The 26,701-nt window shown below is 45.5% G+C and overlaps 1 protein-coding gene across 8 annotated transcripts in view; it reads left to right on the forward strand.

Moving 5' to 3' along the window:
- NR1I3 (nuclear receptor subfamily 1 group I member 3) overlaps positions 1–26,701 on the forward strand; it is an 858,363-nt gene that overhangs the window by 530,195 nt on the left and 301,467 nt on the right. The gene's annotated exons all lie outside the window — the stretch shown is intronic.

Here is a 26,701-nt window from a genome sequence, read left to right on the forward strand (position 1 = left end):
TGCCTCCGCCAGTCGCAGCATATATGCGTTGCGGGGATAGTAGCCAGCACTCCGAATCGGGATATACTCCGGGTGTTTCCCAGTTACCTGAGCATTGCCCAGATAACCAACATTACAGAAAAAGAATGGGCACCCCAAGTCCGGAAAAAATAGACTGTACAGGACAGCACAGCTTTTATAAGGTGCGCTGCTACCTCTGAAAAAGTACTAGTTTAAGCAGTAGAAGAGACTAGATGCAGGGAGAGGGTATTCCTAAATCCAACAGCAGGAGTTATAGGGTGAACCTTGGCTCTAAATTGCTATAATTCCTTTTGACGTTTTTCCATCTCAAAATGTATTCAAATCACATGTTCTGTACAGTTAAAAAAATAATCTTTATTAGTTTCTTGATGTGTGTTCTTTTATTAAAAGTAATGTGTGGTATTCGGAAGTAATCAAGTTTTATTTACATTGGGGCAAAAACAGATAATGAGTGTGTATTAGGACAGATTATTAAAGATATGGCAGTAATGACTGGAGTGCTGTGACTGAATGTGTGGCCAAATCTACTAGGCTAACATCAAATCCATGCGCTGCATATAACGGTCAGAGGCACTGAATCTGCTCTGATTTGCACATGAGATGTCCTGAACATTTCTGTGGATGAAGATGAAATGGCTGCAGTACTTCTCTTCGACCTATTAGGATCCGCCTTCAACAGTGTACTTCATGAAACCCCATTAACAAGCATGAGTGCTTGATTTAAGGTTTGGTGAATGAAGTAAAAGCAGACCTGGGCGCTGAGGACATTACGTAAAGGGGATAGAACTGCCTCAAAACCACTGGGCAATGGATGATCGTCACCCCAAACTCAATGCCTCAATAGCAGAAGTCGAAACATGCGGCAAAGGGGAATTTAGGAATTATCATTGATTCACAGCCCTCTCCATCACACCACAGTTCAATCAAAATAACCCCATGAGGATCCTTCAACACATCGGCCCTCACCTGGGCTTCCAGTGAAAGGACTACGCACCCACCTCACTCATTCTTTCATGCCTAATCTATGTCAATAGCCCATACCATGCTGTATCAACATGTACTACAAGACCACTCCAAAGAATTAAAAATGCAGCAGCAAGGCAACTTCTGCACCATAAGATTTGCAACCACATCTGACCAGCCATGAAGACTCTGCATTGGCAATCTCTTGTCAAAAAATCTACACAAGGTGTTGTGCATAACACACAATGCACTAAATAGATCTGGATTGTTATTCTTACAGACATAGCACAAGAAATACACTCAAAATCGGATAGTTCGATCCAGGTTAGCACCACAATTGCTTACCAGATGAGAATAAAACTGTTGGTGGTACATCCTTCTCCGTCCAGTCTGCCTAAAGTATGGAGTTCACTCCTAGCAAAAAGTAAGTGTCCCTGAAAATAACATGAAGTTTAGGCAGATGCTTCCTACTCGAATCTCATGACATAAATAGAGTAAGGATTTCACGACCAACAGGAAAGGAAACTTAGGGCCATATGTACAGCGATTGTATTTTTCGTCTTCCAAATTGCGTTGCTTTGCGACTCGCAAAATGCAATGTACAACAGGGTCTCAGACACTGTTGATTCCCAATGGGGTTGCAAATTGCATGCCTCATCAATATTCATGAGGCAAGTTCAATTTGCGACCCCATTTGGAATGGCTAGCACACCCAGCGATGGTAGCCTGCTGGGGTCAGCAGACCTCCCTGTCTGGGACTGCTTTTTAAATAAAGTAGGTCTTTATTTAAATGGATCCTGTTTTCCATAAAGGAAAACGGGATGCATTTAAAAAACAAAAATGAAACTTTTGAAGGAATTATTCATAATGGAACTTTTTACAACCTTCAGCAAACTTTTGAACTGAGAATTAGAAAAGACATACTATGTGCTGCTCAGTAACACTCAACATGACTGTTAATATTTTTGCAGAAAAACGTACACGTTCTTCTAGGACATTTCAAACCTCATATGCCCGTCTGCAGGCCCACAGCATGGCGGCAGAGGCTGGAAAATCCAATAAGAATGGTGTGAAGTCCATGGAGGTGGATGAGGCCATGAAGAGGCCAAACAGGATCCAAGTATCTTCTAATGCAATCCTGCTTAAGATGTAAACTGAAAGGAATGTTTTGATGCACTTGTTTTCAACATCTCAGCCATTTTGAAAGATTCATGAATTCTGTGACGATCACCAATACCTTCAGGGAAGAAAGAAAAGAATAGCCAATAGCAGTTATTAGCTTATTACAGTCCCCCAGAAATTACATAAGTGTGTGTTGTACATCACAAGCTACTTCATGACGGCCATTCAAAATACGGTCCAACGTGAATAAAGGGGATCAAAGATGCACACATCAGGGCGGCCTCCTGTTTCTCGATGATGCCCATCCTACTCCTTGAGGCTCCAGAGCCTCCCACTAGGTCAAATGAGCATATTTCTTAGCGGCGACTAGAGGGAAAAGGTCCTGCCCTAAGGTTGATACAGTGATATCCTATAAAATCTAAGCCAACTAATCATACTAGGATTGGCTTAGTCATGCTAGGAATGGTGGTCTGCAGCTTCCTCAGAGTGCTTCCCTCCCAGGGCAATGTTATATTTATATGAGGTGTAATAATATAGCCTCAATTACATGATCGTCCGGGGATGGTACTGGAGTGGGCAGATTTATGCTCACTCCTCGCAAGGTGTTTATAGAGGCATCTTAAGCAACACCTTTGTTCTGATGGTCCAGGCCCATTGCAGATACCGAGAGACCGCGAACACTAGATGTTCGCTCATATCGCTCTTTAAGATCCTTAAAGCTCCTTATGTTACTTCACACCTATATTCAGACATAATGCCACAATCCATTGTTTACGGGGCAGTACATACTTCAGGCAGAAGAAGGGGACATGTGCCTCCATCTTTGTGTGTTGCAGGCAGTGAGGGCAGTGACTTAGGTGGATTACCTCCCCGCAACCCCATTGTAGTGGTCAGGCTAGCTCATTATGCACCCTACCGGGGCTGGTCTGACAAAATTTGCCAGGGCTGCTTTGGGTTCCCCGTCTGGCGCTTCTAGGGAGAGAGAAGGATAGTGTCAGATCTTTATAGATATGGCACTATCCTGCTGTCGCCCTCTTACACGATGCAGTAACTTTGGGTGCTGGACTTTGTGAACATTTTAATAATCTGGACTTTAGTCTCTTTCCCCTCACTCACTCTAACTCACATTCTCTCACTTGCTCTTTCCCACTCATGCACACTCCCACTCACTTTAACTCAAACGCAAACCTACTCACTCACTGATTCTCATGCTCACATACTAACACAATTACACACACTCAGTAGATGTGGGCCCTGGTGCAACTGCACCTGCTTTACCATTGATAGCTATATCCACAACTCTCTTCTACTCCCTCTCACAACCTCCAATCACTCATTGTAACACACTCATACTCCTTTACTTACTCCCTCCTACTCACTTTCACCTATTCATACACACTCCCAAACTCTGATTCTCACTTTCACCCTCATTCATACTCTCAAATACACATACACACTTTCACTCAATCTCATTCACATTCAATCACTCACAAACACATACACACATACATACTTACCTTGCTTATTTAACTGGCAACTCGGGAGGTCTATGGCAGCAGCAAAGCAGAAAACAGGTGCTGGGTATTGGAAGCGGGAAGCCATGATTCCCAACGAGGAGCCTGATGGAGCAGCAAGGGCAGGATTGAAAAGGGGAAGACCCACCACAATACCTCTCCCTGCTTCTTAATAGTACTGGAAGTGCAAGCCTAAAAGAAGCTGGGACACTGCTTGTGATCCTCCCCTGCTGCACTGAGTGGCTTTTCATGGCTTCAGGAATGCACTCATGTACACCCTCACAGACTCATGTTAGCAGATATACTGTGCTGCCTTAGACATGCGCAGTTTGCTCCTTAGTAAAAATGGATTGTGCCTGTGTGAATGGACCGTAGTTGAACTATGCCACTCACATGAGCAATTCAGTCATCCATCTACAGAGTGTTTCATTTTGAAAGAACACTTAGTAGCTGGATCATGCCCGAGGCCCCTACTCCTTCTTATGTCCTCAGGAGCCTGAAAAGGAGACAGAGAGGGCTGCCCTGCGGACTGGCATTATTCATGAAAACAGGAAACTCGTGTTTTCATGAACACTGCTATATTAAAAAGTGCACAGGGGCCTCACTGTAGGCGGGGGAGGGCCTGTGCCCAGAAGCCCCAGATAAGGAACTGCTGCTGATTGGCATCAATGTGATGGTTTAACAATGATGTCATATCACACAGTTACTCTTTTTTTTTTTTTAAATGTTGAAGGTTTTTATTAGGTTTTCCACAACAAAGCAAATCAAAGGAAAAAACGAGTGTGATAAGGCAATATAAGAGGATACATAATGTTCAGACAACATGAGCAGAATCCGATGGCCATCTATAAATTTATACATGAGAAAGAAACAAAATGCGAAAACAATACATATAGTTCTGCAATAGTAATACAAAATAGAAACACAAAAAAGAAACAGGAAGGAAATTATCGAGTGGTTCACTAAAGGACCTCTTGCCATTCAATAATTGTGTATGCTTCTAACGGTCGAGTATGGGGAGGTTAAGGCCAGAGAATAGCACATTTACAAGTGACGAATATGTATAGATTTTTTAATGGTCCATCTTTGTTGATAATAAGGATACAAAGTGGGCAGCACATAGATTATAGGGTAGGGATGATGGAGAGTTAACCCAGTGTCCAGGACCAGGAGATGACACCTGCCCAGTGCACAAGGAAGGGGGCAGACCACGATCCATGAGGGATCAGGGAGGTTTTGTCATAGAGAATTAGGTGTCCAAAGATGTCCATACCCAGTTATTTTGGGGTTTCCAATGGGAATTCTGAAGAGAGAGATTATCTGCACCTCTTAAGAAGGAGATCCAGTTCAGCCAGGCCTTAAAGGAGGAGGCAGCCTTGTTTTTCCAGTTGGCCAATATTGACTTACATGCAAAAGTCAGTAATATGTCCACTAGGGGTCTATAATTCTGTGTTTGGATTTGGGGGTCTAGAAAACCTTGAACTAGTGAAAGAAGTTCCTTGTTAAGACGGGCCACACAGATAGAGAAGATAAAGATAAACACGCTGTCCCAAAAGGAGGAGACCTTACTGCAGTAAAATAGAACATTGTCCAATAGAAGAAGATGGGCCCCTTAAAACCAAAGGAGTAGGGCACTGTACAATGAAAGGGGAAAAGGATCCTTTGGACAAGACTGAGTTGCCTAAGCGTATTTCTGTTTCTACATTTCAATCCAGCTAACACCATTACCATTCTATCTCACTCATTCATGCTAGAGAAGATTGAACCATATATAATCAGCAAATAAACAAAGGAGAATAACATTCTCTAAATAAAAAATGTATGTAATTTATTAACAAGAACACAAATAAAATAGAACAATGAGTTCCTAGACAATATGCCTTACAATAATCATAAAAAAGGAGAAATTCATTTATACAATCCTTTGAAACCCTTTTTCATCTATATGGGAGCACCTAAAGGCTATGATCATTAGAACAGCTTCTACAACAATTACGATTCGTCTCAAAGAGGCAATATAGACTATTCGCAAGCAACATTTGCCTACTTCTAAGAACCTACTGTTATCAACTTTGAATGGGACCGCACTACATTTATTGGCCATATGGATTCTACTAAAAGCAACCATTTAAAAGAAAACGGAAGATACATTGCGTGGCCATTTATAATTGATATAGAGGCCTTTCGGGGAAGTCGTGTGACAACGTTCCGACCCCAAAATTGAGTGCAGAGTACGTCACCAATAATAGGTTGATATTGGTCGTTTTTACAAGCTTTTTAAACAATCTAAGAGAGTCTATTGATTGGTCTTGAAAAAGATGGTAAAACTTTACATCCATCGAAACGCGTCGACGCACTACTAACTACATAATTTGTGAACACGGGCGGTGGTGAATGAGTAGCAACCATAAAATACCAAGTTCCACGTCCTTTTGATCTGTTACACCACGGACATGTAAAATTTTAAAGGCATATTTTGTTTGTCTGTGTTATACTCTCTTTTTTATGATGTATTGTTTTTGTATTTTTTATAATTAGATTGTATAAATGAATTTCTCCTTTTTTATGATTATTGTAAGGCATATTGTCCAGGACTCATAGTTCTATTTTATTTGTGATCGTGTTAATAAATTACAGACATTGTTTATTTAGAGAATTTTATTCTCCTTTGTTTATTTGCTGACTATATATGGTTGAATCTTCTCTAGCATGAATGAGTGAGATAGAATGGTAATGGTGTTGGCTGGATTGAAATGTAGAAACTGAAATACGCTTAGGCAACTCAGTCTTCTCCAAAGGATCCTTTTCCCCTTTCACTGTAATATAGAACATGACGGAGGTCCCCGGTAGCTGCATTACGAATCCAACATGTGGGGTTATCTTTAGGAGACATTTTATGGAGCCATGACAGAGTCCAAAAGGATCTGTGTAGAAGCCAGTACTTTGTTTGGGAACGTGCGAAAGAGATCTTGTGGGTTACGACTGATTTCCAAATTAGTTCCCAGTTATCCGGTGGGATGGTTCCACGGTCATTCCATTTTTCTAAGATAGTTTTCATGGAGGATGTGGATTTAGGTAATAAGAGGTGGTGATAGAACTTAAAGGCTTGTGACCTGACTTGTTAAAGGTCATTATTGTCTTGATGATGGAGAGATCTTTATCCGGGAAGTTTAACTTGGACAGGCTTGCTTTGAATTTAAGGAATTCATAAAAGTCTATATCTGAGAGGTTGTATTGATGTTTAAATTCTCTGAAGGAGAACGGGGCACCCGAAGAGCCCAGTTGTCTTGGGAAATGGATGCCTTTCGAACCCCATGATTTCTAGAATATGGTTTTCCCTTTAATTTTGATCTTTGCGTTGTTCCATAACGACATCATATCAGAGGTGGCTTGGACAGTGCGGCACATGGCAGCTTAATAGTGCAGCTCCACCACCGCGGTCCTTCACAGTGGGCTTTCTTACCTAAATGTCGGGTCCTGACGAAATCCACTTCAGTCCCTTACTCAAGAGTATTGATAGAGCCAATCCGTGAGCAGGATCACATCTTCCAAGCTCTTTGAGGCTACTTTCATGGATCTCGAACCCTAATCGGTGCAGGCCTCCTCTCGCTAAATTGGCAGCCGGACCCTCGCATCATCGGCAACATTGGCAGTGCTAAATGAGCTGGGAGTGAAGCGCTCATCATACAAGGCTCCTGGAAATCACCACATTTTGCTTGCGACTCACTGAACAACGCTCTATCTCAGAAGGTATATTGGATGACTCAGCTCTCGCAGGAGGCGGCTCCATGAATTGTCTTGCCTTGCCTAACTTGAAAATGGCAGCCGTTTTCGAATAAAATAAATATAAGAGCTTACACGGTCAGCAGCTGCTCCACTGTGCACATTGGACAGCTCACCTGAAAATATACTCCCTTCCAAGGAGTCCACTAATTAATAGGGTGTGAAGATACACTGAGGTTGTGCTGGAGCCTTGCAGGGCTCTGCCTGACCTCAAAATGGCGCCTACGTACGAGATGGTATGATCTGAGCTCCTGGCCCATTTAAATCCTCTCGTACTTACTTGTTGAACTTGCTGGTTCAAGAAAGATACTCCTCCTCACCACGATTTATGTTCTACACAAATGGGTACAATCAAGATTATGGAGAAGTCATTACACCTTCGAGTAAAAATGTGTGTATTACATATTTTGATACTTTTATTGAACAAAAAGCAGTGGTATAAAACCCAGGTATGTTTAAGGAACCATGGAAAACATTTCACTGTTACGTGTAAAATTTAGATTTTGTCTTCATAACGGATGTCCCCAAACCACTTTACAGATGTTTTACATTGTCCAGGCTACTTGGATTATGCAGCTTGGACAATCAAGGCTATCTTTATAGTATGCAACAAAAAATGCGAATTATATGGCACTTAGTCTGGCAGTATTATTTTCATCCGTTTGAGCTAGAATCAACAATTTTGGTGTAATCTGCATATTTTATGGCAATTTCACAAAATTCATAATTATGCTGTAAACTCTGCAGCCACAGATTCACATAAATCCACTGATCTCACCATTGCTTATTGTTTTATCAAAAATGTATTTGTGACAAGTAAACAAAAGCTCAGCATTTTTTTAAATTCCAGTCAATGCCCATTGTTAGCTACACTTTGAATAAAACAGCTTGTAATATAGAAAACACATAACAGTACCTTGTCTCTGCTATCTCGGGCTTCTGGTGACATTTACAAACTACAGGGCCAACTATATCACCAGAACCACTGAATGATAGTGTTGGGCTAGATCACCCAGTTACCCGTTATGCATGCTCTATATGTACTTAAGTTTAAACCATTGTGTATATGCAAATAGATAAACCTCAACTTTAAACAAAAGACAACTCAATTAAGTGCTACCCATATACAATACATAAATGCCAAAATAATTTGTATCTTGTCTACTCACTAGACAGCTTGAGTAAATTGGCCTAGTGCCTATGTTAAAACATCAACAGAACATGAGTGTTCACAAACAGTGGTCAAATCAAATGTTTGGAGCTTTTTTTGAAAGTTCCATTACATCAACTACTGAAGGAGATGTGGTCTTGAGCTGTTGGTGAGCACCTCATTTTGGGACAGCCAGAAAGAAGCCCTCCATGATTTTATGTATCCCTGTTTATTCTTCACACCTCAAGACTACTTCTTAATATCTGTGGCCACATTTTATTAGGCACCTTGGGAGATTCTCCCACACCCAGCTTCTTGTTCCCTAGAAGCATTTATCGTTCTGCAGCTCATGTTACTTTTAATCAGAAAAGACACTTTTCCAGTAAAGCCTTCAGTGCTTTCTTATCTGTGTGTCAGACATGCGTAGGACTCGCTTGGTACCAACCATCTTGCAGACATCCGAAACTCGCAGGTCTAGTGGACACTCTGAGCTCTAGCAGTGCTCAGTGTCTCAGGGGAATGCACTGGAGTTAACAAAAGATGTGACTTTAATGTGCTGAAGCATGAAAGAACAGGCAGGGTTATATACCTTTTCCATGCTTTAGCACACTAAAAGGACCTATTGGTCTTCCAAACGAGCATTGCAATACTGTCTCGGCCCCCAGTTCACAAAATGGTAGCCCCACCACCACCTTTTAGTACAATTTCCCACCACCACTTCCCGAAGGTAGGGTCTAGTTGCGCCACTGACTGCAGTATAACACACTGCAACATGTGAAGGTCAGTCAAGATGGAAGTCTTACTGGCTTCCTTCATCCAGAACCTGGGGAGGTGATGGGGAGCCGAGCCCGGGAGACACCCACCCCACTGTCTGGCCATGATTGATCGTATGTGGGCCATGCTTCTGTGCCCGTTCACTCTGCAGCACTAAAAGCAGTTATTATGCTGCCCAAGCCGTGGCATCGCAGCCCCACCCTTTTTACGCGGTAGCAGGAAGAGATTGTTCAAGACTTCCTACAGTACGTAACGGCCTCATCAGAGCAGATGACCTGGGACGGAGGGATGCCGCACGATAGGAGATGAGGGCCCGAGGTAGCCCCTTGGACTAACACTGCCATGGCGCAGTGCCTTGTTCTGATATTCAGAGGACTCAGAGTGTTTCAATTTACTATGCGAGACATAGCATTTTAGTGTGGTGATGTGTATAGGGTATACCAGCAAAAAATGTGTGGCATTTGACAGGGCTATGAATCCTATTACTCTTGTAATCTAGGGGAACAACCGTAACCATAAACTAGCTAAAACAATTGTCTGTTTTACAGCTTTACAAAGCTGCCATGAACAGCCTGTTTGAGTGAGTTGGTTGGTTGTACAGTTTTGTATCATAGATTCTGCTTTAAATCTCTTAAAACTTCTTCACGCCTGGTGCTCGCATTTTCGGGAGCATGCATTATTTTAACTGGAAGTCAAATAAAAACGTCCCTTTTCCATCTGTGCGTTGAATTGGGTCATTCTACCGACTGAAACACTGAAGAACCGGGGTTTAACCCAGCGGCGTCAGGGGCACGCCTAAGATCTTCAAGTTCACCTGTCTTGGTATACAGAGACACGGAATACTTCTGGATGGCATCAGAGACCAAGTTTATTAGCTGCAGCTAGTAACAGTGATCCTAGAAATACATCACGGTGTAAATTCTCAGGAGACTGCTCATTTTACTAAGGCGAGACGTCTCCTTTTATACCCAATATTCACATTATAAATGTACACCCACTGCACAAAATTCTAGCCAATAAGGTACATTTTTAAACAAAGTGTCACATAACAAAAACTCAATTTACAGTATCCCAACCCAAAAGTTAATTATTAGGAATGTCCCAAATTCAATCTCCACAAGCCGGACAAACCTATAATTGAAAGCATAACCCATGTAATGAAGAAATATAAAAAAAGAACGGTAACAGATTCTGAACAAGATAAGGCATGTGCAAGGAAACTAAAAGTTAACGATGTCCTGAACATTGATTGGCAATCTCAGACAAAGATCGATCAGGGAAATTGGATTTGCGGGTCAGTTTCAGGTGCAGAGGTCAGTTTCTTACAGTTCATTTCAGAGTCAAAAAGAAACCTAGTTAATGTATACATGAACTAAGAAGGCCAGGCCACTTTATTCGCCAGGCTACCTTCACAGGCCTACGTGAGGGCAACACAAAATGGTGGCTCAGAACAAAATGGAGTCAGACTCGAGAATTACAGAACCTCAACACCATGCCATTGGGAAGGGAGTTTTTTCCTTAGTGCGAAGTGCGGACATCTCAGACGTTTGGATAGTGATAAGATATCTTGTTTCAAGCTTGGAAGTGAGGTAGCTGCCATGCTGTCAAATGGCTCCGTCAGGGCAAAGCTCCTTAAAAAGAAGTGGGGGGGACTGACCAAGTTAGGCAGTGTGTAAGTGACATAATGGCGTGTGACATCATAGTGCGTGACATTGCGCATTACAGGAAGTGGCATCTCAATCCATGATCTCGCAGAAGTGACTATCAGATCTTAAGACTTCATACATATGTTTAGCAGGTCTATTGAATACACTTGTGCACATTCCAATATTTAAGAAATGAGATTGTGCATCAGGGTTGTGCCCCAAAAAAGTGACGCACACTGGACGCAAAATCTGGGCCTCAATTTATACATTTATTTATTGTTAAACCCTGCCCCAACGTGGCACTAAATCTGTCCTGCTCAATTGCTTGGAGAGCCTGCACTTTAATATATCTTATAGGGTTAAGGCACCTGCTGCAGAGATCTTTGTGTGCCAACTTAATCTCTGGGAATATTAATAATGGTAAAATAATTTGAGATTAACATATTTGGTGGAGAGATCTGTGTTTTGTCTAGTCTCAGTTTTGAATCAAAGTAGCTGCCTCTCTTAAGTAACTATGAAGTGAGAGGCTGTGTGCCTTTGTTTATCCTCCATTGCATTTAGGGGTAAGGCTCCTAATAGCTCTCGCTTCTGTACTCCAAAACAATGAGGCCTGATGGCCCCTTAACTTCACCCTTTGTTATGGGCCCAGCTGGAATCTGATCACCCCTCTCCATGCCTGCACGTTGCTGCTCAGATCTTAACGTGCAGGCGCTGCTGAATGTGTCCCGGCATCTGAAAATTTCACAAGGTTAAGTTTGGCATATTTCTGTGGGGCCTCTTGGGAGGGTAGAGGATGTCCACCCTGCGAAAGGAGTTGGTGGATGCTGTCTACCCACGTGTATCCTCGACTTGTGCCCTGGGCTCTGTGTTGTTTTCAGGGAAGCACATTTGGTGGTGCACATACAATGTGGCAGCAGGCCCCCTCTAGATGTTACCAGTAAAGTAGGCAGCCAACTTTACTTGAATAAACCCCTTTCCCAGGGGAATAACACAGGCCCCTCCAGCCACTGCAGTGGGGTCTTCCCATTTAGCCTAAGGCCTGTGAATATTTGTGATGTATGGGAGTCCCAGGAGTCTCTCAACACATTCTGTTGTGGGACCCCATCATTTTGTGTGACTCCACAATCATGAGATTTGTACATAGGACAATGCTCATCGAAAGACTGGTGCAGATTCAATCACGTTTGAGACCATGCCTTCCCGTGGCAGTGGCCCAAAGGAGAGCTACCCAGGTTTCGAATGTGGTAATTGTAGGTTAATCTGTCTTTACTGAATGGTATGCTCTTTCCCCATTTTCTAAAGAAAGCGTGCCACCTTCTCCCTCTCTCCTCACATAAGTAGATTGGTAAATCCAACAGACGTAGGTCCTAGTTACCTCAGCTGGCTCGGGGTTTTGAGAACATTGCATTGATTTTCTTTTTATTGTGTTTTTATTGTATTGAAGCACATATAAGTACATTTGATTTTCTGTAGAAATTTATTATCTTCAACAGAAACGAAAGTTCACCAGAGGGAGCGACAGTAAATGCAGCAGGCTGATGAGCTCTCGAGCACTGAGGAATGGAAGAAAGTGATTGCTAGAGAAAGAAAGGGAGTGACTATTGGGAAGGAGGGTGGTATTAAAGGTGGGTTGGGAAATGATTGAATACACTAGGGAATAAATATGATACACGATGAAGGAGACTTAGAGGTGGGGAGAGATTTGGAAGGGGTGAGATGTGGAAGAGGTGAAGGATCATTAACGATAGGTTTGGACATAAAAAGAAAAAAGACCCTGATAGGAGATGAGAAGGGAGCAAGAAAGGGGTTCAGAGAGTCATGGTGGGATCATAGAGACGTGGTGAAGATGCTTGGATAGCGGTATTAAGCTATACACTGGTCTAGGTCCACATTTATTGAATCATCTCTGACGCTTGGTTCAGTGGATGTTTTCAGAAACCTACTTCAGCGTTTAATATAGGTGAAATAAACTCATCACACAATCACTTATTACTTGAGCACTTTGCCCTTTGTGTAGATAACACAAGGAGGGTTTTGGATTGACAGGGTGGATTAGGTTGCTAGTTTGTGTCCATAAATTGAGCTATTCAGAAAGTTGCTGCTCTACACTGCTCCTGTGCAAATGCACTAATACAATGGATCTTAACCTTTTGACTTCAGTGGACCCCTTGTTAATCATTACTGGAATCTGGGGACCCCCACGGAGTCATTGGTAAAATCCTGGGACCCCGGTGTAAGCAGTTTCGTAGATTTGAAGTGTAAATCAATGCACAAACTTACAGAAACAAGCATTCATCAACAAATACACAATTTTCTTCTTTATGTCCGTAGACTTTATTAATCTGTTAATATTATATTTTTTCACTTCCTAAGCTTTCACGGAACCCCTGAGTGGGTGTCGCGGACCCCCAGGGGACCCGGGACCATAGGTTAGGAACCTCTGCACAAATACATAGCTTTTCAGAGATATTGACATTTGGGACAAATATTGAGTATGATCTCATAATAATGAATGCCCAGGTCAGGCCAACATGGTTATATATTATTTAGCTCTTTTTCCCAAGAGTTTTCTCTTTTACAACTTCCTTTCTGGAATACCTTTTCTTCCGTTTTCAATGATGTCTAATATGTCCTTTTAACTAATGTATACGTTGTTGCATATCACCTGATGAAACTTGAAAGGAATATGTTAGTTTCAGTGAGACGTTATCATTTAATATTAATTTAGCAAGGCACTAATTATAAATATTTGTTTTGTAATAGTTTATAAAATGATACCTAAAAGTCTAACTGACCCTCAGACTATGTTTTAACAGCTCTCTGGGGAGGCCTTGGCTTTCCTGATGGCATAAACATGGGCAATCATTTTCTGCTGAGCCTTCTCGGGTAATGCTCAGCATATATCACACCTTTGGCTTTGCTCAACAATGCTACTTTACATTCCTCAGTGACTGAAACCTCCTGTGTCATCACTGCAGGCCAAACGTCTTTGCTTCAAGCCTGCCGGGGGAGCTTTCCTCTGCTTTGCCTCACAACATGGAATCCCTTTGAAGTGCAACCAAAATTAGAGCAAAAGAATAGGTGGATCCTTCCTACAGGTTTGGCCCTTTGCCATCTTGGAATTACAAGAAATGACACACAATAATTCAGTGGACTGAAAACAAGCATCGATAAAGTTATATGCTGCTGCTTGGTAATGGTAAGGTCTTTTTGAAGGTCTCCAGGCTTATAAGTACCTTTTCCCTCAGGAACACATTGACCATTCGCCTTAACAGGCTGATACCCATTCAGTCAACTGCATATAACGCATTTTGCCTTGTCCTCCACTGGGTTATGGCTGCTTCTCTGAATGTGATCATATTCAACATTATTGACAATACTGACGATAAACGTGTTTTCAAAGCTGTTGGGCTTTACTTCTGTGCTGCAGCTTCCCCATCCCAGGCTGCCATGTAAATAAATGGCAGCCATTTACAAGCCCTTTTCCACAGCTCATGTTCATAGTGTAGATTTCTAAGCAAGAGGCTTCCCGGCGGGGACTTGTATGGCAACACAGACCACTTCGGCTTCTCACTGCTTTCTGCGACCCACCAAACTTGGGGCAGTTTTAGATTTTGAAGACGCTGCAGAAATAAAGAAAGGTCTGTACCCCTTTTCCAAAATTCCTGTTTGACTGAGTCCTATCCAATGATAATGGTGAATCTGATCCCCAACATACTGCTGTGACCAGTAAGATACTCTGTTGGTCTCCTGCTTTCCTGCTGTCAGAACCCAGAGTGCTTGGTGGTCTGTATGCCCTTATAATTGTGAAACACAAAGGGAACTCCCATGATGGAATTTACAACACACAGTCCTGTGAGCAGAGGGATTCTTGGTAATCAGCCTGTGCCTGGATGTTTTCAAGAACAGTAAAAGAGACTGTATCTGACTGTTAGTAGTAGAAGTGAAAGAAACGTGTGTGACAGCCAGACACCTCTAGAGGGCCTGGTGTGATCATTTGCCAACAAGCCTCACATTATGTTTATACTAGGAGAGATGTGTTTAAGACATGTGCAAGTGGGAAGTTGCACATGACTTCCACCTTCTAACCCACAGTAAAGTGATCAGGACATTCTCTCTGCTACTGTCTTTGCCTACCCCTGCCTCTATACCCAAATGTTTAAGTTACTACTCTCCCAACACCACCCTGTGTCGCGTTTATCTCACTACCTGCTATATCAACCTCCTCTTTCTCTTTACTACTCCACCTTTCCCTATCTCTCTATGCCATACCATCCTCATATCCCTCCCCTCTCTCTAACCCCTATATCTACCTCATGTCTCTCAACCTCACATCTCTCTACCTTACACCTCTCTCTGCTTCATCTCAGCCTCACCTGTCTTCTCTCTCTCAAAACATAACTTCTCAGTTAACCTCACTATTCATTCGCTAACTTCACCTGTCCACACCGGCTCTTCCTATATTTTTTCGATCTACCTCGTCTCTCTGACTACTTTCCTCCTTTCTCACACCTCTTGTTTTCTACTGCTATCTCTTTCTCTAGCCATCATTGCATCCTCTATCTCTTTTCGCTGTACCTCCTTCTACACCTCAAATTGCCCTCTCTACTACACTACTGTCTCTTTATATCTCTCTCTACTTCACCTCCGTCTACTTCACCAGGATTTCTCAATCTCACCCTCTCTATCTGTATAAGAGCCTCACCTCCCTTTCTATACTTCGCCTCTGTTCCTCTTTCACCTAATTTCCCTCTGCATGCCTTTCTTGCTTTGGGCCTTTCTCTCTTCATTTTCTTCCTCAATCTAAAACATTATCATTCTCTCCACCTCTCTTGGCCTACCCTTTCCTCTATCTGCCTATGTATATTCTTTCTAATTACATCCCCTTTCCCTTTTTACGTATCATCACTCCCCACTTCACCCATCTCCCTGTATCGCTACATCCTTTCTCCCTCTACTTAATCTCTCTATATCTTTCGCTCTATCTCCTGTCTCCTACTGCCTCTCATATCTCTAACTCACCAGAGCCTGATGTAATTTTCTCGTCAGAGCATTGTACGCATTGAAAGAAGAGAGGAGAGAAAAGAGAGGAAGAGAAAATGACTAGATTTCACTGAATTGAATTGTGAAAATCCACATATTAGTGCTTGTATTGTCACTGTTGCAGTGAAAATGCTATTTTTAAGGAGATTCATTTGCGATGACCAGTATTAGGCAAATAATGTTAGAATTTCAATCACTATGGGCATATGTCTTGTATTGTAATTGCATTTATATAGCGCTTACTACCCCTGATGAGGCTTTGAAGCACTTTTTTCGGCGAGTAGCGCGCTACTCCGGAACACATAAAGAATTAGTGGTGAATTAGTATAGGGAATTATGAAAGTAATTTGAGTGGTGGATATGTTAGTCTGTTATTTGAATTGGAAAGGATGGTGGGGGGATAGAAGGTGCAAAAGGTTTGCATGTATATAGTGCTTGCTACCCCTGATGAGCTGTTGAAGCTCTTTTACGTCGAATAGCACTCTCCTCCAGAACACATAAAGGATTAGTGGTGAATTAGAATAATGAAATATGAAAGTAATTTAAGTGGTGGATATATTAGTCTGTTATTTGGATTGAGAAGGATAGTGGGGGGATTTTTTAAATCTTTTATATTTGATTTTTTTTAAATGGCGCACAGAACTGTACCCAGATGCATAAATAAAACAAGCATTGGCATAGCCAATAGGTCTTGTCTTTGGGACCTTATAAGTCTTTAGCCAAGTAACACTTGATGTTGTTACACCAAGGATATTGTGCTTGATAACTAAACACTTATAAGGTCCCAAAGGCGAAACCTATTGGCTATGCCAATGCTTGTTGTTACTTGACCGTGTTCACGTTTTTCTTGAGCATTGCACAGTCACTATAACCTTCACATATTGACTCAAGGTAAAAAAAAATGTTTACATACGGGTCCAGTATTTATTGTACTTTAGTAACAGAATAAGTATTTGGTTATATTACTCTTACTCTCAAAATTCTGTAATAGAGACGTTTTCTAATGCGGGATATTTCCATATTGCTTCAAACAAGTCCGTAGGAACCGTCGTTCTTTGTAGCAAACTCAAATCCCGGCAAAGCTAACTAAGCCTTGCACCTGCCTCAAAGTCAAGTAAGTCAAGAATCATTAAACGGAATAACAAGAACATCCATTATTTATAATTCTTAGAAACAGAGCCACTATCTAAAGCACCAAACAAAAATACAGGTTACTGCTACCTTAAAAACTATCCATCAACCCTAGCTAAAGCTCAGAGGGCACTACACCAGCACTCTGCCGATGACTCCCCAGTGTACATGCAATCATGTAATCTCCTAAATCGTCTAAAATGCTGCCTTATGGGGGAGGAGCCTAGCGCTTGACCAAGATGGCCGCGTGAGCTTAGAGCTCCCGAGACCCTCGCGCCCTCCGTCGACTATCCTGTCTCTAATCCTGATGGTATGCATGGCACCGTGTTGCTGAGTTGTCAGGGAGGCGATTGATGCTACCCGCGGTCGGATCGCCCATCGGGAACCGGACTTATGACTGGCGAAAGATTGCGGCCTAACTCCCGGAGATGCCAGGGGCTAGAATTGGCAGGATGCCCGACTCCTAGTTGATCAACAACGGCCTGGTGAGGTGTGAACTGTCGGACGGAGGCCCTCGCTCTTTCACTTTCGATTTCGTTCCCTTTGTCTGCCTGGACACTGTAGAGCTCTGGGTGGCTTTATAACCCCAAGGTCGCTCGGCGGGCTACTTTGGCAGAACAAGGCGGACCTGCTCACTCTTTATACCTCTCTCTGAGAGGGAACGGTCTTCACTGCATTGGACTGCCTGGAGTCCATTATGTCGGGCAAGGCAGAAGGAGATCGGCTGAAGACTAAGTCCACCAGGCGGGGAACGTATTCCCAAGTCAACAGTATGGACCGCTACCCCCTCCTGAAGACATCGCCGAGTGGATCGAGCCAGGCGCCGGATGCCCAGAAGGAGGACTCGCCTGGGACACCGGAGCTCTCCCTGCAGGATGTCATGGGCGCGCTTGATGGGATGCAGACCTCGATGGGGAGGCAATTCGAGGCCCTGGCGCATAAGGTGGATGCCATCCTGGTGGATGTCAACTTGATCCGCTCGGACCTGGGCAAGACAAACGAACGCGTTAAGGACCTGGACCACAAGACCACGGGCCTCACTGATGATGTTGCGGATCTGCAGAACGAGGTCCGGAAGCTGAGGGCCGAGAGTGACCTCGCCGCCCGCCGGCTGGAGGACTTCGAGAGCCGGTCCAGGCGCAACAACGTGCGCGTCATCGGGGTCCCGTAATCCTCGGATGAGGCTTCGACGGACCTGCTTGTGGAAGATTTGGTCCTCAATCATCTGAAGCCTAAGGGCCTTGGAAAGTTTTTTGCGGTGGAAAGGGCCCATAGGGTGCCGGGCGGACGGCCCAAGGCGGGTGCCCCGCCGCGGCCGATTGTCGCCCGGCTCTTTCATTTTCGAGATCGGGACGCTATCCTGCAAGCTTCGAGGGTGACGGGCCCAGTCCCCTTCCAGAATGCGTCGGTGAATTTTTATCCGGACTTCACCCAGCAGGTGCAGAGACAGAGACAGGGCTTCCTGGGGGTGAAGCGAAGACTTCGGGAACGGGACCTGAAGTATGCCATGCTTTTCCCCGCCAGACTACGGGTGGTGCATGAAGATCGGACATTCTTTTTTGACTCTCCTGTTATGGCCGACGAATGGCTGGACGCTTTGCCCCGGCGACGGACCGGGGACGACACAGCTGAGCATGGAGACAGTGGCCGGGATGGACAGGGCTGATATCTCAAAGCCGGCCTGACTTGATTTGACCATACCTGAAGATTTGAACAGAGTGCAGTAACTGTGGAGGGTTGCGGGAGGACGAGGGGTGCTCTTTTCCTCCCTTAGGGTACTTTTTGTAGATTTTTGTTTTTGTAGGGCGACAGGCACACTGCAAGTTGGGGGGGCTTTTTAAGCTGCAGCAGGGGTGCAGGGTGGGGGGAGTTATGGGGAGTTTGAGTTTGTTGTTGGGGGGTTTATTTCTGCAAGGCATGATGATTATCCTCAGGGCTGTTCCATGGTGGCGCCTCGGGTGTGGGGTGGGCCTCTTTCCGTTTGAGGATGGGGGGTAGAGGCTTAAGTGTTCTAAGCTGGAATGTTAATGGTTTGGGGGATCGCATTAAGAGGGGGATTGTTTTGCAATTTCTGAAACGTTCAATGCCAGACGTTGTCCTGCTGCAGGAGACGCATCTCATAGGCAATACGTGCTATGCCCTGAATAGGAAGGGGTATAAATTCATTGCACACTCGGGATTCTCTTCTGGGTCCAGGGGTGTGGGCATCCTCGTTAGAGCATCGCTGCCTTTTGAGGTGGACTCCACCATTGTTGACGATAGGGGGAGGTTTGTGGCGGTGGCGGGGCGGTGGGAAGGAAGGACTTTGGTTTTGGTTTCGGTTTATGTCCCGCCGGCCCTGCAGGCCTCCACATTTGCTGAACTGGGCAGGGCTTTGCTGACTCTCCCGGGGGGCATGCTGGTAGTGGGAGGGGATTTCAACGCTGTGGGTTCCGGACTGCTGGATAGATACCCGCCCAGGGACACAGGGGGGGCTCAGAAATGGCTTCCAGACCTCCTGGACACGTTTGGCCTGATAGACTGCTGGAGGCTCCGGCACCCCACACAGAGTCAATACACGTTTCACTCCGGGGCGCATGGTAGCCTCTCCAGGATTGACTACCTGCTCACTCTGGCCGCACACGCCTCGTTGATATCCGAGGCGAGGCACATGGCACGTGGTATCTCTGATCACTCGCCAGTGTGGATCCGGCTGGATCTAGGTCGGGAGGGAGGAGGGAGGGTGGCCCCCATCAACCCATGGTATTTCCGAGACCCCAAGATGCGCAGCGCCCTGGTAAAGAAGGTAGATAATTACTTTAAGGACAATCTGGGAACCGTGGACTCGGCGGTGTCGCTGTGGGAAGCTTTTAAGACCGTGCTTCGGGGGGAGGCCCTCTCCCTGGTGGTGACTGCCAAGAATCGGAGGGATTGCGAAGTGCGGCAAGTGGAGGAGGAGATTGCGGCCCTTGAGGGGGATATGGAGGAGGAGGTCACAGAGTCCTCATTGCATGAGCTTTGCTTGAAGCAGGCGGAGTATAGGGACCTGGTGACGGACGCCGCCAAGACCCTCAGCAGGGAACAACAGGGCCGCCTGTATGACGTTGGAGATAAGGCAGGGAAACTCCTGGCGTGGCTGGACAGGAAGGAACGGGTCAATAGAGTGGTGCCAGAGTTGATTGGAGAGGGGGGAGAGGCGATTGTGGAACCTGAGGGGATTGTGGAGTGTTTCGCGGAGTATTTTCATAGGGTTTATTCCTCTGTGTCGGACAGGCCGCCCGAAGACTCGTCTGATCTCCTCCGTGATATCGAGTTGCCCTGCCTCTCTGACATAGATAGGGACGATTTGGATGGCGACATCACGGTTGACGAGGTGGCGGGGGCGATTCGCGCGTTGAATTCGGGTAAGGCCTCTGGACCGAACGGACTGCCGATCGATCTGTACAAACTGTTCCCGGATAGGGTCGCCCCTCACCTGCGCGCCATGATTTTGGAGGCGCGGGGGGATGGGATCCTTCCGTTGGATCAGCGGCTGGCGTCGATCGTGGTCATACACAAAGAGGGTAAACCCCGAGATAGATGCGCCTCCTATCGGCCCATTTCACTCCTCAACGCTGAGCCGAAAATTCTGGCCAAACTCCTGGCTACCCGTTTGATTAGGGTACTTGGCGATCTGGTCCACCCGGATCAATCTGGCTTTATCCCGCACCGAAACACAGCATTGAACCTTAGGCGTCTTCATGGCGTCATCGCCAGGGCGGGCACGCTGCGTGAACCGGCTGTTGTGGCATCTCTTGATGCCACGATGGCCTTTGACACGGTGGAGTGGGCATATTTATGGGCCGTGCTGGCCAAGTTTGGTTTCGGTCGCGGGTTTGTGAGTTGGGTCCGGTTGCTGTACGAGGGGCCACTAGCGAATGTTGTGGTGAATGGTCGGGCATCTACTCCGTTTCAGCTTGGTAGGGGTACTCGGCAGGGCTGCCCCCTGTCGCCTCTGTTGTTCGCCCTCGCCCTTGAACCGTTGGCTGCGTGGATACGTTGGCACCCGGATATACGGGGGCCTTCGGTGGTCGCCTGATCACGAGGACCGTATTTCGCTTTATGCCGATGATATCCTGCTGTATCTTGCCTCACCTAAGAAGTCACTTATAGTGGTCTGTGACGTACTCGCATCGTTCGGTAGGAACTCGGGGCTTGTGATTAATTGGGGCAAATCGTACTTGTACGTTCTTAGTGGCGAGGTCCCACCGATCCCTAGAACATGTTCGATACAGGTTGCCCAGCAAGGTTTTGTGTATTTGGGTTTTTTTATATCCATGGATCCTGCTGTGCGCTATGAGAGGAACCTGCTCCCCCCCTTGGCACGCTTGAGGCGAGATGTTGAAGGTTGGCGGAGGCTGCCGCTCTCCCTTGTTGGGCGTGCGGCCCTGTTCAAAATGATGTCTCTTCCCCGCTTCCTCTACGCCCTCCAGAACACCTTGGACTGGGTACCGGCCAAATACTTTCGGGAGGTCGAAGGCCTCCAAAGGACGTTGCTGTGGGATGGGCGGCCGCGAATAGCTATTTCAAAGTTGACGCTCCCATGGTACGATGGGGGCATTGCGCTCCCAGACATCCGACGGTACTATTGGGCCACGCAGCTGAGCGCGATCAACCATGGGTTTTACGGCCCTGCCCTCAGCCCTGGGTATGCCATGGATAGGTGGCTGCTGCGCGGCGGCAACTACTACAGGGCGTTGTATTCGCGGTCCCTAGACTCGTCCCTCACGGGGCCCACAGGTGTGGCGGTGCGCGTATGGAAGATGGCGACCGACTCGCTGGGCTGGAAGGATAGGCTAACCCTCGCTACCCCATTGTTTGAATCGGAAAGGTTGGGAAGACTCTGGCATACGAAGGGCTTTGATAAGTGGGATCTGATAGGTATATCCAAGGTGGGGGATGTGCTGCATAAGGGGAGGGTGAAGTCCTTCGAGGAGTTGCAGACTGAGTTTGAGCTAGGGCCCTCAGAGTATTTTAGGTATATCCAGCTGCGTCACGCCCTCCGCTCAGTCCTCGTGGAGGGTGAGAAGGTGCCGGAGTCCTCTCCCCTTGAGGACCGAGTCCTTGATGGTCATATGCCCGAGAGCACGATTTCACTCATATATAAGAAGTTGATAAACGTCCGGGCAGACTTGCTATTGGGGCTGGGAGAACAGTGGACCAGGGATGGCCTCGAGTTGGATAATGAGGACTGGCAGTCAGCGGTTTCTTCGCCTAAGGAGGTTGCGATCCCGTCGCGTCTGAGGCTGGTGCAGCTTAAAATACTGCACCGGGTGTATGTTACGGGGCCAAGGCTGGTCCACATGGGATTCTCGGAGGACGGCCTGTGCAGAAGGGGATGTGGTATGGTGGGTACTTTCCTGCACATCATTTGGGAATGTGGTGTCATTGTGGAGTTCTGGAGGAGAGTCCATGCAGTTATGGGGGAGGTGACGGGCATTGTGGTACAGCCGGAGGCGCGGTGTTGCCTCCTGAACGTCTGGGGGCCCACTGATCTCGATGAGGCGCAGACCCAATGGGTGACTCTGGGTAACATGGTAGCTAAAAGGGATATCGCGCGATTATGGGGCTCCTCGGGACCCCCTACACTGACCGCGTGGAAGGAGAACATGGATTGGAGCATGTTTAGGGAGAAGACGGTCTACTGCTCTAGAGGTCGCCCCCGGAAGTGGCATGCCATCTGGGGGCGGTGGAACCAATACAGGGGGGGAATATGTCTCGCCCCGGACCTGGAACCTCCCGAGGAACAGCTTTCCCCCTGACCTACCTTCCAGCACAGTTTGGTTTTAGTAACCGTTCTGGGCCTCTGCTGTTCCCCTTCTTCCTCCGCACACAGTCTTATACTTAGTAGATGAGTGGGGTCCTGCCTCCCCTGGGGGCTTTCGCCATGGGCTTTCAATGTTCTGCCTTGCTGGGGTTTGTTGTGTGTTTTTTCTGTGTTTATTTAAAATTGGACCTTTGCATTACTCATCGTACTGTATTGGGGACACATCACTGTATCTAACTTGCAATGCTGCCGAACCTTCGGGCTGTCGGCTGAATAGCTGTGTCCTGAATTTCGAAATAAAGGTTTTCAAAAAAAAAATAAATAAATAAAAAAAAAAAGCAAAATAAAAAAAAAAAAAAATGCTGCCTTATATCCACCGACAGCACAGGAAATCTGTGGCCGCCTCCTCATTGCAGAAAGCTTTAATTTCCACATCTGCAACATAAATTGATCACACAAGTACATTGGCTAAGAAGATGAAGCCCACTTCACGGTCGTTTCTCTGCTGCTCTTCAAAACAAATCACACCACTAACTCAACTAACATCCACAGTGAGAGATGATAGCAGGTGGGGACACCACGGGCGTCTCCGTGCCTACTCTAACACGCATGCCGGTTTCTTTTACTCTAATCCTGCCACCCTGCAGTTCCACAGCTCAACCCCACCCGATTAACGCCTCACCCAATCTAAGTGTGTAAACCGGGCCTTGTGCCGGACTTCACACTGTAAGACCACCACCAGGTGAAAGAGCATTGCTGTACCCCCACACCTGCACAGCCGCGTCCAGCTTTCCCTCGAAGGTAAAGTCAACCAGGTCGGGCCGCAGGCACAGCGCATAATTGAGAGGTCGTACGTCTGCCGGGAGTTGCTCGATAGGCTGCCTCTCTGTCATGTTGCGGGCCTGGAGGAACGAGCGTGTGGAGGAGACGACGACTGACAGGAGCAGGCAGGATGGAGAACACCCTGCGGACCGACAGCATCCAGCCTAGGAAGAGAGGCGGACCCGTCACACGACCTGTCACATAATATGCGCGAGGACTTCGTCAGGGCGTCAACCAACGCTGCCGCTCCCCCTACAACAGCGACAGTGTGCTGAACACTAACCTGGCCACCATCTTGAAATGTACCGATGTCGGCTGGGAAGCCTGGTGTCCGTCCTTAAACTATAAAATATCGACAGAAATGTAAGATTGATATATTTTTAATTTCTGGAACATATACATCACTAATAGTGAACGATTCTGATATTTGCATGATTTAAAAAAAATATCCCCGGTCTTAAAAGTATTTTAAATTGGGACTCATCAATGTTCTTCTTTTCCATAGTAATACTCATTACGTTACTTCGACATGCCATCCCTAGCCTCATGCCTAACGACCCGATGAGCGTTTATTGGCTCACTTTTCTAGTTTCTTAAACAAGCGCTTGCCATTACCTTGTCCTCCCCATGATCCCGTGCACCTCTGAGCTCCATGCCTGCTTCACAGCTGTCGTGAAGACTTTTCTTAGCTGCTTGTTAAATAAACAAGCAGATAAGAAATGTCTTCACGACAGCCGTGAATCAGGCGAGGCAGTCCAACAAAAAGCCAAAGGGAGGCAACCGAAAACCCTACTTTTCAATGGGAAGCCAGCGTTTAACATAAACGCTGATGCTACCCAATGAAAAGGAGGGGCGGGGCTTAGAGTAACCTTCTTGAAACTGACTTCTCACTATAGCTCTCGCAGGCGAGGAGCGCATGCACGCTCCAATGCCAGGCGAGAACTAAAAAGCAGAAGTGCATCCATATTACCAGTGTTTTCATATTCACTGGTGAGGACAATAGAAGAGAGAATAAGCAAGCAAAATCAATTCAGGTTACATAGTTTTAGAGGTCTGAGTGTGGAACATATCATTGCGTCGTCTTGTACCTCAAGTCCATAATAATTGATCCAACTACCCATATTTTGCGGTATATCAGCGTCATTTGTGAGAGGTCAATCTCCGTGGATATGCCTAGGAGTATATATTTGGGGTATTGTGGTCTCTATGACTCTGCCTAATTCCAAGAGCACTTTACACCAGAAAGAATGTACTGTTGGGCATGTCCAGAGTGTGTAATAAAAGCCTCTCCGTGGTTCCCTACACCGGTGGCATTCCAATGAGGCTGCCCTTCCCAATTTTGATAGGCGAGCCCTATCATAGAACATCCGGTGAAGGATTTTGAGTTGGATAAGTCGCAGCCTGGATTTGATCACTACCTCCCGCTGGAACATTAACAGAGCCTCCCAAACGGAATCATCTATTGCCCCAGACCGTTCGCCCATCTATACCATGCCCTTGTCCATTAACATTTGCTATGTCACCTTTACTGTGTATTTCGAAATTGGGAGGAACAGGCTGGTTAGACATTGTAGTTCAAGTAGAATGTTGATGTTGCTTAACAAAAACAGTTTTGATCCAAAGACTGAAAGAAATGGCGTTATCAACGCTTGTACAGTCATTTATTTTAGTAATATTTGATGGTAGGACTCAGCAGCTACAACTCTTGCCCGTTTTTGCATGCCCCCATTTCTGTGAGTTTAACTGACACTTTAATATTTTCTAGCATCATGAGGGCTGAAATATCTGACACTGTATGCTAGTCTCTTAATTCACCCACTAGATCCTGACTTTCCGGAGCACACTATCCCTATCTGGCTGATATTTAGCCTCAATTGAACCACACTTCTATAGAATAAGATGATGAAACCCACTACTATCTGTATGTAGGGATTATAGAGAATAGTGGCTGTAATGTGGGGCAAGACCACCACCAGCAGTTCAGTCTTAAATATCCATCCTCATCAAAAGCCAGCTCTTAGCTCCACATTGCTCCTTTAATTTACTCAGTCGTGAACATTCATGCTCTCTGCCTCAGCACTCAGTTACATCAAGTATTCTCACTTGTCAGTCAAGGTACTGCACCATCCATTCAAACGCGACACAACCAAGATTCAGCAGACGCTCATATAGGGACAGTGTACTTGACATGATCTAATGCCGATGCACAGATGTAATTTACTTGCTAGCGGACCATTTTCCAGAATAAAAACAATATCTCACCACTGTCATTATTTTTGTTGTTGTTGACATGAACTATGGTGTGCTCACACCACATTATTACTCATGAATACGTTGTTAGTGGTCTCCCAACCCAGTTGGTAGGATATTCCCTTAAGAACATCACATCAGATCGGATTTTCCTCAGTTTACAACAGGCAATTGTTGATTAAAAAAGAAATCATCCTGGATCGCTTGAATCTGTTGCCCAACACTTGGGGTCACACGTCACATCACAGGCCACCATGCCAAACCTTTTACAGATATGGGCTGTCGCTTTACAAATCCTTGTTTTCAGGTATTTTTGGCTCAGTTGATTCAAATGAACTGAACAAGACTATTACTCCCAGAATTCACCATATACAAAGCTTAGGGCGTGGAGCAGGATAACCCATTGGCATGTAATCATCTGGTCACCTTCTGCAATCATGTATCACTTTTCTCCAGTTAATATTCTATCAACTATTTTGGTTGATAAAATTTGTAAAATAATCTTACAGTTTATGCAATTCCATTTCTCTTTTCGATTTGTGAGCATGTACGTCTTCTGGCCTTCGTGCCATCACCTCTTTACAGAGAGGTGATACAGTTAGTATCTTTGCTCTGTAGAAATCCCTCACTGTTATCTATAGCCTGTATTGTAGCTAGTGGTTTGGCTAAGGTTTTTATAGGACATCATGTGTAATTC

This window comes from Triturus cristatus, chromosome 12 (genome assembly GCF_964204655.1).
Source record: "Triturus cristatus chromosome 12, aTriCri1.1, whole genome shotgun sequence".
Lineage (NCBI taxonomy): Eukaryota > Metazoa > Chordata > Amphibia > Caudata > Salamandridae > Triturus > Triturus cristatus.